Raw genomic sequence first — 12713 nt, forward strand, 5'->3', positions numbered from 1 at the left:
AACAAAGTATAAATATGCCCCAAAGGGAGCTGGGGTGTAGCCTGCATATCCCGATGAGCCACCTTTGCTTGGAGGGAGGGAAAGAGTGGTCACTCATACCTGAAAGGGCTGTGCCTGCCCTCACACAATGCAGTCTCCAACCCCCTGGTGTGTCTCTGTGGTCTGGGCCGTGAAGAAGCTAAGACCCTAATTGTTTGGGACTCACTTCCGGGTTCAGACCAACAAGAGGCCCCTCAGATGGTGAATGCAGATGAGGGGTGAGAATCCAAAACTGTTGAGGTGGAACACTGCCCTGGAACAGAACACGCCAATGCTGATGGTCTGTCCAGTTTCTTCTGCCTTAGTGATGAGAACTCCCATGAGGTTGGGTAGTTGCTCCCTACTTTCAGCTGGGGGAAGACGTGTTAGACTTGGCATCCTTGGCATGGTCTCCCCTAATTTTTTGCCTCTGTTTCCCAGGTTGTTGATGTGTGCTGATGAAGAGAACCCAAAACCCCTGAAAATTAGATCACTTATGGAATCAAGAGAAACCTATGCCAAGGAGAACAGCTGAAGAGCTGAGGAGAAGTGCTGCCCTGCCTGTGACTGTGCTTTGTGGAACTATCCAGCAGTTGCTGCTTCTGCCTGTGAAAGGGGACAAAAACTGGACTTTGTTGTGCATTCCTGCTTGTGAAGAATCTCCAAGGGCTTAAACTGAGCTTGCCTCCTGTTTTTGAAGTCTCAGGACCATCAAAGACTTCTCCTGCCAGCACCTGGACTCTCTGCTGAGAAACCTCCCCTGCCAAGTGGTGCCCTATCCAATTCCTGGGCCCTTGAAAGGTGAAGCTGGCAGACAAAGACTGAAAATCCACGCACAGACCGCAGTGTGGGGAAATTTTCAACGCATCTTCCGTGATGCGGCTGATAAATGACTCACCGCTGGCTTAGCGGCTGAAATCAATGCTCCACCTGCACTGCGGCTCGAAGATCGATGCAACTGGGCTGGAGAAACGACGTGCAACACCCGCTAAGGAGGCTGATAATGACACAAACCCCAAGCAGCGCAGTTTTGGGATACCATGCGACCGGATTTATAACGTGCGGAAAAACAACGCAAAGCCTGCCCGGAATTGAGGTGCATGTCCGGATCGATGCATCGCTCCCTCGAAGGAGAGAAGAAACGACACATGCCGACCCGGCCGGAGGAGGAACAATGCACGGTCTCGCTTGCATGTGAGAAATCAACGCATCGCTGGCCTTTTTCGACGCTCACTCACCCGTGTAGCTTTATTTTCATGCTACCCGCGTACTTTTGTGTGTGAACAGCGTTCTCACTATTTCCTAAAGGATTTAAGATTCTCATTCTTTTAAAATTCATATCTTGACTTGTGCATGTGGGATTTTTGTCGTTTTGGTCTTGTTTTGTTTAGATATATATTACCTATTTTTCTAAACCTGTGTTGTGTCATTTTGTAGTGTTTTCACTGAGTTACTGTGTGTGTTGTTACATATACTTTACACATTACTTCTGAAGTTAAGCCTGCCTGCTCGTGCCAAGCTACCAAGGGGGTGAAGAGAGGTTAACTGAGGGTGATTCTCCTTTACCCTGACTAGAGTGAGGGTCCTTACTTGGACAGGGGGTAACCTGACTGCCAACCAAAGACCGCATTTCTAACACTCTGCATGACCCCCCACCACACGTTGAGCTTTGTGGCCTGAAATGTGGTAGTGTGAGGGTGCGCCTGGGCGCCCCCTGGGCGCCCCCTGGGCCAGCCATTGTGGACAGTGATTGTACCAGGGGCTGGGGTCTGCACGACATGAAGATTTTCCGGGACCAGGCTTGGACTAGGCCAGAGGCTGAAGCTGCAGGCCCTCAGCCATCCTAGGTCCTCATTGGCTGCTCTCGGCCTCTGAGAAAATAGGTCCCCCCAGCCTGCCTACTGCTGTGAGGAGCACCTGTGGATGATGAAACTGCCTCGGCCCCCTATGTACTCCCGCATGACGCTCAGCACCTCCTGATTTGGCCCCTGTCAGAGATAGCTAAAGCTTCTGGCCCAGGACCAGCTGTGGTGCACCCCGCCGGCAGCTCTGTCGTTCGGGGCATTGGAATTGCCCTAACTGCTACCCTGCCCTTGCTGTAGACTATGTGTGGTCGACTAGGACCCGGCGGGGTCCCCCTGCTAAAATTGGTGAGCCATGAGGAGCTGGGGGTACAGCTGGGGGAGCGCGTGGTCATGTTGCCCTCAGAGCTTGCTTGAGGTTGATAATGATTAAGCTGGGGGTCACTTCAGGTGAGGGCCCCAAGGGGTGAGCTGTCATTGAACTGTGGCCCGGGGAATTGGTGTGTATGTCTTACAACTTGAGGGACCTTTTCTGCAACTCACCTCCCTTTTCAACTGAGCTGCACAGGGACTGGCACCTGCCTTTGCCACCTGGACAACTGAGGGCGCTTGCACTGCTGTCTGCAAGTATTGCAGGGCACCGGCTGCTTGAAAAGGTGCTGACAGCCACAGCAACCCACTGCTGGCTCAGCATATTCCCCTCGACGAACTAACGCATTATGCCACGTCTTAAGTCCGCTCTTTAATTTCCCTTTGTCATAAAGCTTCAACAGCTGACAGGGACACTAGGGAGAGCAAGCCTTCAGCTGCAACTGGTGGCTCAGCCTCTATGCCCATCTTTCAGGAATACATTGAACAATTTCTTAAGGACATCCACTCAGAAATAGGATCTCTGAAAGCAGACTATAAATCCTGTCTCCAAGACTTACTCCACAATATCTCTACAATAGGGACATGAGTGGATGATTTGGAACGAGTGGCTGATTCCCGAGCGGAAGGCCAAGAAATGCTATGGTGCAGGGTGCAACACTAGAAGGACAGCAGGTGAAACCGAAAGCGAAGCAGGAGGACATAGAAAACAGAAGTTGCCACAACAACATTCGCGTCCAAGGAGTTCCCAGGGGCATCAAAGGTGACATTATCATGGCCTTCACAACAGAGCTCCTTCAGGCAATCTGGGGTGATGAGGGGGCTTGCATACTGGTCCTAGACAGGGCTCACTGGGTGTCCTTTATCCCAGGGCATCCTGGTGCCGTTCCAGACATCCTCACAAGGGTCTACTTCTTCTCAGAAAAGGAAGCTATTCTTTGAGCTTCAAGGGGGAAAGCAGACCTGGTCGTTTGTAGCCACAGCATCCAGCTCTTCCAGGACCTCTCGCCAGTCATGCTGCATAAGAAGCGTGACTTCAAGCCGGTCGCTGACAACTGATGATGATGAACATCTGATACCAGTGAGGCCACCCATTTGCTCTTATATTTCAGTGGAATGGGAAGCTCCATTTGCTACGCTCTTTGGCAGCCATTCTGTGCAAAGCAGGCTTTTGCTCTAAGATTTTCAGTCTCCACAACCAAGGCAGGAAGTTTTCTGAAATTGAACCTCCTAGGAGGCACCACATTCTAACCCTGCTTAAAATTTACTCCCCAATCAAGCACAAGACCCCTACATATGATGTACACTCAAGGAACAGCTTGTTGACATGGTGGGAGGTATAATTATGGGTGGCGATTTTAATCTTGTATGGAACCCAGAATTAGCCTCTAGCACAATCTTCTACAGGGAGCTGGGGTTGGTTGATTCTTGACGTTCTAGACATCCTGATGCAAGAGATTAATCCTTCTACGCCCACGTCTATGCTTCCTAGTCCTTCATTAGTTATGTCTTCCTTACACACCCTCTGCTCCGCTTGATTCGGTTGCTACCTCTGAATCTTTGATTTCTGACCATGTACATGTGGAACTGGTGGCACGTCCTCTCAGCAGGCCCCCTCGCTGGTCATTCCACCCGCAGCTATTCAGACACTCCGTGGACACAAAAGAGATACAAAGGGCAATTGTAGAATATTTCTAGCTAAATGCTCTCCCAGAGAAGCCTCCCCATATACTCTGAGATGGGTTAAAGGTTTAAGGCCTCGATCAGAAAGTAATTTTGACCATCTCAATTGCCAGAGTGAGGGAATCCTGATAGATGGAGGCAGGCCTCACAGCATGGATTAAACCTCTTGAACGAATTGATCACCCTGCTCCCACCCGACGCAACAAGCGTCAGCTTGCTATCCTGCAGGGACAGCTCCCACCATACAGGACTAATAAAGCAGAGCGTTCCCTCCTAGCCCTGAAACAGAAATAATACATGGGGGGTGAGGGGTGGTTGTGTGGTAAAATTGGCTCACTAGTTGCTCGTAAATTGCACCACCAATGGTCTAAAAGCCACATCTCTAAAATACAGAGAGGCGGCACATCCTGGGCAATCACTGAAGGAATCAAACAGCAATCCTTTCACAACTATTACCAAACACTTTACAGACAGAACGAGTTCCCTCAGGCCCTTTATCTTAGCAAATGTGATTGGGCTGCAATTGACCCTCGTCACACTGAAGTCCTAGATGCCTCCGTTACAATAGCAGAGCTCCACAGGGCCCTCAGGGAGCTTCTCATTAGACAAACTCTGGGCCCAATGGTATCCCTGTCATCTTTTACAGAACGTTCCTCTACAGCCTACATAATCACATGCTGACACCGTTTAATTCATTCAACCAGGATATAGGCCCAACTCCCACCATGGCCGCCACAGAAATTACCCTTATACCTAATCCTGGTAAGGACCATACATTATGTTTATCATACCACACCAGAGCTCTCCTAAACTCAAACACCGAGATCTTCATGAAAATCTTGGCTAATAGGCTTAAATTGCACCTCCTTATAAACCCCAATCAGATTGGATTCATTCGCAATCAACAGGGTGCTCACAATATACATCAAATTCCAAACTTGGTCGAAAAGTACAATCCTTACAATATCTCAGCGTGCCTTCTTTTGTTAGTTGTGGAGAAGACATTCGACAGGGTAAACTGGACCTTTCTTCGCACAGTTCTGGGCACGACTGGACTTGGCCCTGGAATGATAGGTAAAATCATGGCATCTTATGTAGCTCCGGCAGCTTAAATTTGTTTTAGCGGACAACACAAAAGGCCTATCACACTCATCAGGGGCACCTGACAGGCGTGTCTACTAACTAACACCCTTGCTCTTTGCCCAAGTAGTCGAACCTTTAGCCATCACTATCCAGCTTGCTATTGCCATCTCTGGCATCCCTTTTGGTGGTCAGTCCTGCAAAGTAGCTTCTTTGTGGGCAACCTGCTACTTATTCTCATACATCCTGCTACCTCTTTACCCGCAGGTGTCCACTGCCTCGCTGTCTTTGAAGCAGTGTCAGGTTTTAAAGTAAACATGAAAAAAATCTTACGCATTGAACCTTACTATTCCTCAGCAGGAACTGCTCCTTTTACAGTCTCTAGACCCCTTCCAATGGGCATCATGCTCAATACGATACATTGGCCTTATCATCACCCCCACATTGCATTCTTGGACACAAGCCAACTGGCTGAAGTACCGGTGATCCATCTAAGAAGAACTCAGTCTCAGGAAACCAATACACATCTCATGGCTGGGTCAAATTAATGTTATAAATATGAACGTCTTCCCCAGGATATTTTACCTTTTCCAAACTCTACCCACACCCATCCCTTATGAGGACATCATGTGCTGACAATGGGATGTGAAGGACCCTTGATCTCTAACTCTTTACTAATGCTTCCTAGAGTTAGGGGGACTGGCCTGACCTAACTTACTGAAATACTAGTGGGCGGCTCATCTCTACTTTATCTCTGAATGAGTTGTTCACATAAGTGACAAACACTGGTTTCACATGGACCATGCAGAGGCTTGTTGTCCTTTGTGGGACTTAGCGTTGCTCCCCAAACACACCCATCTAGAAGCACCTGTATTGCTACTCCCACCAGAACAGTCCGTGAGATATGGGATCAACTAGCACTCAAGAGGGGTGTCGCTACCTTACCGTTACCCAACAAGCTGATTGCCCGAAACCCTCACTTTACTCTTGCCCTTCAGCCTCCCACATTTTCAAGTTGGGAATCTGGCAAATGTGGAAACCAGTGTGACCTTTTTATAGGTGGCAATATCAAGTCCTTTGAACAATGCAAACTAAATTTTAAGGATCCTGAAACATACTGGCTGCAATACTGCCAAATGCAACATGGGGCACTTCACCCCCTCAACACTCACAAAGGCACACAGGTTTCCACTCCCTTTGAGAATCTAGTTAGGGCCTTCGATGGTCCACAGGGCTCATATCTAAAACTTATCAAGTTATCCAACACGGAACGCTTTCCTGCACTCACCTGTACCAAATACAGTGGCACTCCAGCACCTCCGAGGATCTCTCAAAAAAACAATGGTAGACACTCTGGGGTGACACACCTAAGTATACCCCAACGAGTGACAGTTTATAAAATTAAGGTACGATGGTACTACACTCCGACACACCTGCATGCCATTTTCTCCATTGCATTTATTACCTGCCGGCGATGTGGATTTGCGCCAGGTGACTTCCACCACATTTGCTGTTCTTGCTCCCCTATTACCAAATATTGGAAGGTGATTCTTGAGCATATACGCACTGTAGGATTCCCAATCCCAGCATCCTATCTCATTGTCATATTAGGCATGCGACCTCTTACACTTGAGCCTATGACGCATGCAGACTGGCACACAATCGTGTGTAAGGCAATGCAAAACAGCTCATAGGCCACGCATGGAAGAAACCCACAGCCCCTACTATAGCCCTCTGGTTCAAGCATCTCTGGCATGTGCTGGCAATGGAGTTTAGCCTACAAAGAGTTACACACTGATTAAGAGTTCACTTATGTCTGATAGGTGTTAATTGACTATCTGTCCCGATTGAGCAAACCTGCTTCATCCTACCCATGCTAAAAGCACTACAACCCTTTGAATAAGGGGCTCACTCATCAACATGGCTGTGACTTATGTATTGGAAATACATCCTTCTGCTTACCCCATAAGATGGTTCTAACTCACGCATCTCAGATAAAGTAGTGTGGGCTTGGCTCTCCCCGGGGGTGCATTATGGCCTGGAATTTATTGCATTCTTTGTTTTGTTTTTAGCTGTTTTTTTATGTGTACACCCGTCGCTTGCCTATATCTGTAATGTGTTCGACACTAGCTGCCTCTAATTCAATATTGTAGCATACCTGTTGTGCTGATTACCAATGTAATATGCTATACATAAGCGTTGTGGACTTGACTCTGAAACCATGTCTCGTTTTATTTCCTGATAAAACTTTAATAAACCAATTTCTAGGAAAAAAAAGTGGTGCGTACAAGAATTCAGTATTGGCATGTTCTTATGGTGACTAACCCCCAAAAGCTATTTTCACTGTACAGGGCTGTAGCTGATCCTGTGAGAAGAAAGTACATTTAAAATACAATGTTTACTAACTCTTTTGTGTGATAAGCTACAGAAATTATCCAACCACTGTTTTTAATAATAATATAATTATTAAAAACCCAATTCAATGGTGAATTTGGATTTTTTATGACTATTTAAGAAAAATTACTTTTACAAAGTAAGACTTTGGGCCTGATAATGACTTTGGTGGTCAGACTAAGCCGACCACAAAAGCTGTGGGGGGGAGGCTTCCGTCATACCGGCGCCCCACCCCAAACCATAATACGATGTTTCCACCGGGCTGACTGGCAGAAACATCATGTTATGATGTTTCTGCCAGTCAGATCTGTGGAAACAGTGCCATAGCATTGGCCTCGGCTCCAATAAGGAAGCCGTGGCCAATGCCGTGGCATACCAGCACTCTTCAAATGTGCACTGTCTGCAGTGCAGACAGTGCGCATTCCGAAAGTGTTGGCAGCGGGCATGAGCATGGCAGTGCTGGGGGACCCCCATGAAAAGGCTGGCGGAAAGAGGACTCACGGTCAGCATGACGGCTCTGAACTCAACGCTGCCGTGGCTGACCACAACTCTGACTGTCACCACCTCGTCGGGGTGAAAACTGCTCCAAGAGCAGAAGCAATGAGTTGGACCTTTTGGCAGGAAAACCTGGGCAGGAATTATGTGATCCCTCTCACCTCAGAAAGGTCAGCTGGGAAGGTTTCAGAACTTCACTACCTTGACAGGAATAAGGATCAGGCTGGTCAATACATTTGTATGTGTAATGGGGGACCTACAGAAGAAAGGTCTTTGTTCCGTGGGCCAACTGAAGCCAGCTCTGGACAAATCAGGGAGGAAAAGGTGTGGAAGCTGGCCTGAGAATCTGGTTGCTGTGGTTGAGTAGGAGACAATTACTAATTTCCCCAGACACTCCTCTACTTGGGACACCAGCCAACTACATGGGCAGAAAGGTTTCACTAAGTTAGATTTTATTCAGAATGGTGCACTGTGGGCTAGTTTGAAGCAAGGCAAACAGGAGGTGCTTCTAAAGTGGGAAGACTAGCCTTGGGAATGTTCTCATTGGTTAGGAGTGTCCAGGATTCACCTACATCCACTGACTAATGAATCCTGCTAAAGTGGCACCTTGCCCTCAGCTCATCAGAACAGTCTCTGGGCTTGTGGAAGAACAAAAGAGGATTAGACAAGCTTTCTCTAACCTATGTGAAGTCCTGAGGGGCCTGGACTGGATCCCACGTATACCTAGGGCTGAGAATTGGACTCTAAGGGCCTCATTAGGAGTTTGGCGGTCCCACCGCGGGACTGCCAAACTCATGAGGAGGACGCCACCACCTCCTGTCCTATTACAATGTTCCCCCCGGTCTGACTGGCTGAAACATTGCAATAGAGCATTCCTGATGGTCAGAACGGCAGGAACAATGCTATTAAATAGCACTCAGCTCCCTTAAAGCTCAGAGGGGGCCGACCAGCACCCTTGAAATGCGCACTGTATGCTAGGCATACAGTGCACATTTGGACTGTTCTGGGCAGGGGGCTCCTGCACTGCCCTTGCCATGCACGGACAGTGCAGGAACCCCCTATGGCCCCCAGCACAACATCACCACCAGCCTTTCCAAATCAGCGAAACCGCCATGGAAAGGCTGGCCGTGAGGAGAGTTGTAATCAACCAGGCTGTGCTAGGTTCTGCGCCGCCCTGGCTGAGTAAAACTCTGACCGTCATCATGCCATCAGGAACCATGTTCCCGGCGGGGACGGCAGTCCCCTGGCGGGTCCGCGTGCCAGAGTTGTAGCTGAATGGTTGGATCGCCCAGAGTGCGGCGGTCTGAATGTTAACTTGAGTGTCGCGGTTGTCAGACTGTCACACTCATAATGAGGCCATAAGAGTCTGTTAGCTGACCTCCTCTATGGATATAGAGACACATCAAGCTGCAAGAGGCATTTTTCCTGACATCTAAACAGGAACAACTTGACTTGGTCTATGCCCTGCTGGTGGCTTCGGCTGGAGTGAGTTCTGGCCTCTAGAACTGAACTTGAGATTCTGGGAGTCTTAGAAGAGAACAAAAGGAACAGCTCCAGAAAGTCTGAAAAATTGGGATTTACAAAAGGTTTAGGCTTCTAAGACCTCAGCGCTTCAGTGGGATCTCATGAAAAACAGATCTGATTTTGAGAGATCTTTGTTGGACACAGTTTTTGAGACTTAGAGAAGAGACTATGGCCCTAGTTTATGGTTTGGTGAATGAGTTACTCTTTCAAAAATGTGACGAATATCCTGTCCACCTCATTAAAAGTGTGATTTTATCCTATAGAACTTGTAATTAGGTCAGACAGGATATATGTAAAGTTTGTGACTGAGTAACTTGTTTGACAAACTGTAAGTCAGGCCCTAATTCTGAAATTAGAAGACTTGAATGTGCAAAGCCACAAAGAGTATACGACCAACGAGAGGACTTCAGAGGGTGCAGAATTTGAATTCTCCCTCTGAACTTTTCCTGCTAAAACCAAAGGCTTCAGTGGGGCTTAGTCCAATGCCTATATGACTTTGGAAGGACTTTTCCGGGTACAGCACAACCTGGCCCTTCTCGAGGGTTTCGACATTCATTACAGAGGTTAAGTCAGAACATAAAATCTTCGACCTGGTAGTGTCTTCTCCATTGCCTTTGAAATGAAATCCCACCTAGGTCCTGGTCAACAGCAAACAGTAAATGACTGACACAACATTTTCTTGGCGAGTTTCCACATCTCTAGTTCCCCTGAATAGATTTTAATAATTTTTGTGTTTTTTTCCAAATAAAATAGTCACTATTTGGTTGTGCATATTTTATTGTGCTGTGTTTTGACATTCTTGATTGTTTGGTACAGCTAAATACTTTTCATATTTTTCTTAAGTTAAGCATATTTGCTACGTACCATAGCTACAAGGGCTCGAGTCCAGGTTTTTTTCCACACTTGTGTATTGAACCTGATAGGATTTTGGACTAATTATTTGGAAATGACTCACATCATCCCCAACTAATAACCCATTTTGTACATGGAGGATGTTTGAAGGTAATAGGAGTTCAGTAAATTTGTACACGAATGTGGAGTTATTTCCTTGAGGGTTATTTGAGGGAGGAGGATTTGGTGGATACCTCAACTTGTAATACATGAAGGATGGGAAAGATTATGCAGAAATGATGGAGCATGATAATATGCTCTTGTGAATGGTGGCTATCCCGCCATCCTATTGGTCCTGCCTGTGATAATTGCATACTTATGTGGTAACACTATGTCAATTAGGGGTGAGGTGGTGTGGCAGCAAGGTCTCACTAAGAAAGAACAAATAAAGGGTTTGGCCTGGTATAAGGGATTTGAGATGTTGCGAACATTTGCATCTGTGTGCTTGCATAGAACATATTTTCTGGATATGGCTGTATGGTGTTAAGTGGAGGAAGATGTTTTTTCTGAATTGGGTTAGACATAGCCATTTCTTTGGTGTCCTAGGCATTCTTTAGTGGTGGGTTATGGAAATGTAAGACATTACATGGGGTTGTTTGTGAGCCACATGGCTAATGCTAGGGTATGGAAGTTGTCTGGAAGAAGGGGTTTAGTGGGCCAGTAAGAGAGCGAGAGGTATGGTCATGATTAGCCAACAGTGACATAGTGATAGATTGTGGGTCTTGAACTGAAACCTTGCTCTAAAATGTGACCTTACCACTAGCTGAAATTAGCCACTGCCCTCTCATGCCCTGCACATGGAGGCCACTGAGTCGTGACCCTGTCCCGCTGTGCCAAGCCCGCAAGATGGTCCTGGGTAGGCAGGGAAATCTAGTGACGAGATGGGCTGGTGACAGAACCACCAGATTAAGAGATTCGGCCACCAGATGTGGCTGAGGTTACCCCAAGTACAAGTTTGGTTCAGCTCCCACTCTGCCTTACACTAAAAGATCTGCTGAGTACTGGGTGGCTTGGAATAGCAGAAAGAAGAATGTGGATTATGAAAGAAATTAGAAGAGTGGAGTTTGACGGAAGCAAAGCTGGTTTCCCTCATTTCAAATCATAGCAAAAGGCCAGTCAAGCTTATGGTGGTTGAGACAAGCTTTCAACGTCACAATAATTAAAACAAAAAACAAATCATAAAATTAACAGGTTTGCTGCCATATTGGTTGAAACATGATGGATTGATATGCTAGATAAAATCAAAAAGAAAAACGGCCTTAATAAGAGTTTGGCCAAAGGGATACTCCATCCCAAACTTCTCAGATGTTGTATCCTGTGCATTTTTCATTTTTTTGTAAACAAATTTTATTGGCATAAAGTGGTGATGATTCGTGCATATATTAACGAGTCAGGTGCGTTAAAGTTCTTACTGTACATATGATATTGGTAGCTGCCGTTCGCTCCTTTACAGAATCAATGGGATAACTGGTGTTAGCAATTTTATACAAATGTCACATTTTCCATCATTGTTAGAGAGTTTCATTCTGATTGATATCTCTATTGCTAGCGTGAGGGTCAAGCCAGCCTAGCTTATTCATCCGGTTGTTCGTGCACAGATAACAGCTAAATGGAAATGCACCTGGTGATTGAGAGTATGCGTGTCCGTTGTGAGTGTATGGTGCCCAAACAAAATGTAACTAGTCCCCTCCCTCCCCTCTCAGCTTATACCTTGTGGTGAATATATATCCTGTCTGGTCGTGCCTGATCCTCCGGGGTAGTCTTAGTCACTCGGAGTGTCCCAAGTGGTTCGCCTGGAGACCCCCTCCTTTCCTAGTGTGTGCCATGCGACGTGAACCCTGAGAGGCCATCAATCTGCATGTGTAGTTGCCTGGTTGAGGGCATCTCTACCGGGGTCCGAATGCTCCATCTGCAATGCCATGATAATCTGATCCCAAGCTTCCTTCAACTCAGGGGACCCTATACCTCTTCTAAGTTCTGTGTATAGCACTGCTCCCTCACTTTCGGCCCACTTCCTAAGCTCCCTTCGACAGTCCCAGAGCCGACGGGCCCCCCGGGGTCTTCCAGTTCTTCGTCAGCTCCCTCTTGGCTAATATAAATGCAAGGTCTTGGAATCTGCTAGTGGCCTTATTATTGGGTGTATGTGGGAACCAATGAAGTATGCATCTAGCGGGTGGGCGGGTAATATCTATCTCTGTTATGTTAGCCACTTCTGCGACCACTGTGGCCAGAGTAGGATTCCAGCCATGTGGAGGAAATCCGCCGCCCCCATTTCACAGCGGGGGCATTTCCCCTCTCCTACTCTAAAGTGATCCCGTAATCTGAGGGAGGGAGGTAAGCTCTGTGTAGTATGTAAAACTGTATAAGCTGGAACCTACAATTTCTGGAGACCTTAGGCGTTCTTGCCAGAATGCGTACCCAGTCGGTATCCGGTATCTGCGCCCCCAGATCATGCTC

This window comes from Pleurodeles waltl, chromosome 11, assembly GCF_031143425.1.
Source record: "Pleurodeles waltl isolate 20211129_DDA chromosome 11, aPleWal1.hap1.20221129, whole genome shotgun sequence".
NCBI lineage: Eukaryota > Metazoa > Chordata > Amphibia > Caudata > Salamandridae > Pleurodeles > Pleurodeles waltl.